We start from the raw sequence: 6,000 nt of genomic DNA on the forward strand, positions 1-6,000 counted from the left end.
AATCGTGCCTCTAGCAATGGCAGCAGCATACTTTCATCCCCAATTTTTCCACTAGAGTAGTTCGAAGCGCACTCAGCTACACTGAGGTGGAGTGGTATTTTTAGTGCTATACAAAGTTATTCAACTAGAAATGTGTATGTATTTAGAACAGAACTCTTCATATTCCTATTGACTCTATATCATTCGGAATACCAGATTGTCGACCGATATTGGTTTCTCTCTAGAACAACAAATCGCTTTTGATATGTTAGGTCAGCCAGTTGATCTTCGGGTTTACAATTTTGGAACGAAGAAGATTCTTTTGAAGTTCATCAAAATCTAATGATTTCAGAGTAAACTTGGAACTTCAGTTACAGCTTAGTACTCTTAACATACAAGTAAAATGTATTTCAAAGCCTCTTAAGCCAAGTCCAAACATATTCCTTTTGATTAATATAATCAGGTAGTAGATAGACCTATTTATTAATCTACAGTTGGCTTCTCAAGTTTGAACATTTTCGCGCTAGGGGTCAGGAGCCTCTATATATTACATAAAATCGTACTTATGTATGTTCCGATTTCGGATATATTCTAGATCTATATTGGAGAAAGGAATTATAACAAAAATATATATCCGATAGGTGGTATCAGACTATCATATCTATACAGATCAGATCATAGCTTTGGAGACCAATATTCTAGGAAATTAAAGGCGATTAATATGCATTTAACTTCTGGACGGTCCACGAATAAATTCATATGGAAATGTCTTTTAGCTTCAATTACCTCCTCGTTCTTGGTCTAATTCAATATCTCTATAATTTATTTATTCGGTCTAATTTGGACTTCAAACCTTTTGTTCCATAGAATTAAGAAATATGCCGCATATTGAGCAGAACTAGAAATATATCTCTCGTTGAGTTTCCTTATCCATAAGCTTCAAATTTGAATACTTTTAGAGGCTTTATATCAAGTCCGATTGTATGTATGATTCATGACCAGAGGGAATCCCGATTTAAGCAATAAGTTCATGAAGCGTTTGATTACTTTGGCTCGACATTTTCTGTTCTGTTTCAAGTTTCTGTTATAAAATGAATGAGTTTAACATTTTTAACAAATATAGTAGATTAAAACCACATCGAGATCTTCCCATTCATAAATGAAAAGTACATATACCCATCTAAAAAAGATTCTCTTAACAAAAGATTTGTCTGATTTTCGATGAAGCCTTATAAATGGAGTTTTGATTCAAGGTGTATCGTTTGATTCCGGTTATCAGCAGAAAATATTCTCAACTTTCGTGAATATTTGGACTAAACACTGCTCACCAAAGACCAAAACCAAAGTCCGGGAGAAAAATCACACATTTTCGTGAGCCACTTGTGTCTACGCTACTCTCTTAACCAGTGTAGCGAAACAGCACTAGCAGCCATACCGACGATTTCTTTCACATACACTATTGTACACCACCCATTTATTGTCGCTTGTTAATCTTTCGAAAATATTCACTCATAATGCGCCCATTAGGCATGAATTAAGTCATAATTGTATGAGCAGAATAGTGATGAAGTGCCGAAAATGTGTTTTTCTTGTTTTCGCGCTGCAGGCATATACGGTGCGGTTCATACAAGCGGAGAACTCATACACAGATGTACAACTTTTTAAGTGCAAACTCCGCGCTACTGTACTCACTCTTCCTGCACCCGCCCTCGTAGTCAGTCATAATTATGTTTGTATGTATGTATGTGAGCGAGTGTGTGTCTCCAATGCATCTTCCGCGCGTTATCCCTTTGTTGTTGCATCTGTCAAATGTGAATGTTTTCCTGCTTCTGTTGATTATTTTGATTACACGCGTTTATGTACGTGTTATTAGAAATTTATTAGCAAATAAAATAATTGTGATGCGGATTTGATGGATGGCCTGCTTAGTGGATATTTATATTCATTGTGAATGAGTAAACAGAAAAAAGATATCATAACCGATAGGAAACTCTGAGCAAACAAAGGCTTCTTTTATAAATATTTGTTATTGTAATTTTTTTGAAAACTTTGGGGGATTTATTAAAAAATGTTTGTCGTAGACACGTTTAATGTTTTAAGAGTTTGAGGAAAGTTTGGAGCCAAACTTATCAGTAATAATGGTTTGTAGGGGGATTGAAGACCGTTACTAATTAAAGAAGTTCTGTTTCTGCTTACCCTGATGTAGAAGATAGACTTGACAATATTTCCCCCTAAAAAGTATAAAACTATCACTATTTGAGTATGATTTTCTCAATTATAGGAGCGACCAGTAAGGAACAAAACTAATGTCACAGGACCTTAGACGAAATATCTTAAAATAATTTAAGTTGTAGATCTCTTTACTATACAACAGCGAAAGGTAGAAAATTTCGGGAAACAGAATCGCTCTGAACCTGCTACAAATCTGCAGAAATTTTTCACTTCCATATCAGCTATTTCTCCCGGTTGTTTGAAAAATCCGATCCGGTAAATATTTTTCTTGATCTCGCAAAGGCAGAGCTTGCATCCGGTAAAATTTTTAACCTTACAGCGTGGATCCCGTGGGGTAATGGCCAGTTATAACTCCTACAACTATGGAGAGGTAAACTTTACTGAGGACGAAGAGCTCGGTAGACCTCCTGCGATTCACCATAGACCCGAAGGATCTGGTGACTGCGCAATTGCTAGTGACAGATCGCGCTCACCCAGCTCAGCCGAGGCCCACCTGTCCAGTAGTAAACCACAATAGGATCACGGTGCTCCTGTTAGTTTCCATGCAACTATTAGTGTGAAAGATGTACCTGACTTTGCAAGTTCATCGGTCTTAAAATTTCTCGTGATTCCGCAGTGGCGAGGAACCCATACCAGTCTAATTGAAAGTAAAGCGATGTCACTATACACCACATAGTGAAGATAAGCATTCCTTAACCAGTCTTGAGCGCATAGTCAGCGAAATCAAGGATGGTATCTCTGATATATCTGTTCTACCATCAGAGTGGATCGTCACATCTCTACTACGCTCCGAAGCAATATATCCACCTTTGCCTTAATAGCAGCCACTTCCGCTTGAAAAACGCTGCAACAGTCTTTGAAAAGGGGAAAAATAAATTATATTATTTTTATTGTCATAAAACAGTTGGTTCCTAAAGCTTCTCTGAGCTCATCGAAATAATAAAATATTAAACAATAGACCTTACGTTGTACTTTTCCTTCTTTTAAAATCTTCTTTCAAGGTATTATTTTCACTTTAAAAATATAATAATGTTTACAAAAAAAATATAATCTTTAATACAAGAAGCTTTGCGGGTTTTAAAATACCTACTGATCTACACAGGGAAGCGCATGAGTCAAAGCACTCTTATTTCAAATAATTTTAACAACAACAAAATGCTAACTAAAGGGCGAACCAATACATATGTAGGCTCTACACCTTTCGGCTTCATTGCCAGTAACACAAACTTGTCGAACCAAAAAGTTGCTCTTTTTTGTTTCACCCTACTGCTGAATCAATGTAACAGGCTTGAAAGGATTATGGCACGTGAATAATTTGCATTGTGCCGCTGTCAGTGGCGTTGGCCGCTGACTAACTGGTTATATGAGAATTTCTGCCCATTGATACTTGCCCTTCTGCGTTGCTCTCACATTTCGCGTTTGTTTTGCTGTTGTTGTGCTGGCTAAACGCCGCATCTCAAACGATTAATTACACACTCATTCATTATTAAAATTAATTATTTGATATTAATCGTATTACGCAAAAAAATACCAAAAACCACCCTTCTCCCTTGGAACTCTCTCTCGCGTTTTGTGTACGTCCGACCGCTTTTAGTGGCTACAAATGCCATTTTCGCAAAGTTTTTGTGACAAATTGTTCAAATTATGCGCATTGAGTTGTTTGCATGGATGCATATATCACACAAAGGTAAATGGATAAATATTTAACCGAGAGCAAAAATAAAAGCAAACATATTAAGCAAAATTATGACGGAAAACCACAGCAATTGAAACTGCAAAAAAATTGGGGCATTATGAATGTGGCGATTAAAACAGAAATACGTTTCTATAGAGAGTGAATATGTGAACGAAATTCTGTTGAAGAGACAAATTGAACCTGTGTGGAAATTATGAAATCCTAAAAAAATTTTCGAAATGAATGAGATTATTTTCCGACTAAAAAAAGTAAGTAACAGGTATAGCTATAAAAATATGATTTTAACAAATTGAAAATAACTTCTTCAATAGTGCTCGAGTTGCTTTCTGCGCCGCAAATTATAATCTTATACATATATTCTTTAAAACCCGAACTCTACCACCCACTGTTACCATCAGTTTGTTTGATATCTGAGAGGTGAAGACTATAGATTATCTTGCTTCTTTACTACTGGGAGCATAACAATCTCCCCAACTAAATCCACAGCTATAATATTCACCAGCTGGACCGAAGTCTATATCCAATTTTTGTCGATGTCTTAAAAATTCTGACTGGGAACAACTCCAAAATTTCAGTACCAACCAGCAGTACTTGGTAAAAGGACAAAGAAATGTAGCAGGCAATTGACCAGTCCATCATAACGAAGTCCGTATGCTTCCTGTAAAGAGTATAACGAAATGATCTCCAAGTTTTTCCTCCAGTTTCTGGGTGGAATGTCTGCGCAGAAACCATACCTGCAGTCACTTGCTGGAAGCCGAGCCGCCTCCCTTATAGACGTCGGACGCGACTCACTTCATACAAGCACTGAACCGTATTAGCAGAGGGGCTATTAACACCTTGATTGACTCTCTCCCAGTGAATGACATCCTTGGAGTTAAATCACCAGCCACTGCACCGAGCTCTAGTTGTCTCGCGTAACTGGAGTATTCCTTGCTGCAACTTTGTCCTGGATACTGTAGCAGATTTACTTATCCTGACTGTACCTCAACATACTAAACGTATGTTCCGCAAGAAAGGAGTGGTTAGTATCACACGGGAGCTCTTTTCAATGCTGAATTAATCCCACTCCCTTTGGTCTGACCACGTCAAAACAGCTCGTTTCTTAGGCATTCTTCCTTAACCTTGCTAGTTTATCGCAATCAAATGACAAATAGCCATAGACTTTTTTAGAAGTTTCTTAAATCTTTATGAATTTTAGCTTTTTCTGGATTGGGTTGGGTTGTTAGCTGGTCTGGGCTTCGAAAGTACGACTGGTCAAGGACCCATTCACACTTTGAAGGCCGATGGTTGGCAGGACGATACGATTTATTTATTCGGTATCAAAAATTCAACCCCGATAAACCTTAAAAACACGGTATTGGTTTAAGAACTGATTCGGGTTCAATTGGTTTCTGAATCTGTAGAAAATTTTAAGGTTATGAAACTCAGAATCAACAAAATTAGTAACCTCCACTTTTCTCGTTGTTGAAGACCAAAAATATCAGCATTTAACATTTCAAATCAGTTGAGTTCAATGGATTATAATCGTGTGGATTTATATATATGAAATATTCCTGTCAATGATAATAAAACAATAATATTTGCAACAACAACACAAAATAACATAAAACGAGTGCGAAAAATGTCAATTTCCGCAACCACAAAAGTTTTATGAAAAATGCGCTACCATAAATGCTCCAACAGCGATGATTGCATTGTCGCTGGGAACGGAGCAAAAGAGTCACCGCTCACGGCGAACTGCGCGCTGGCGACCTTTTATCTAGATTATTGTCCAACTATATATAATTTGATATCATTAATCAATTTTGCGTATTCTTTGTGTGGCAAATATTGGCAGCAAGTGGCGCGGTCGGCTGGGGCACGCAGAGACATTCAAATTACTCCTACCAGCGAGTAACGAGCGTCGAGTGGCGGGCAAAGGTCGGTCTACACGATATGCTGCTGCTGTTCGCGCATGACGGCTGGAGTTTCATAATAAATTGTATTGTCGTTACAAGTTGATAATTATTTGTGGCATTATGTTATCCGCAAAAAACTGCCAACAATCAATTGTTGGATAATTATTTATGCGCGCAGGATAAGAGTGAAATAGC

Source organism: Zeugodacus cucurbitae, chromosome 4 (assembly GCF_028554725.1).
Source record: "Zeugodacus cucurbitae isolate PBARC_wt_2022May chromosome 4, idZeuCucr1.2, whole genome shotgun sequence".
Taxonomy (NCBI): domain Eukaryota; kingdom Metazoa; phylum Arthropoda; class Insecta; order Diptera; family Tephritidae; genus Zeugodacus; species Zeugodacus cucurbitae.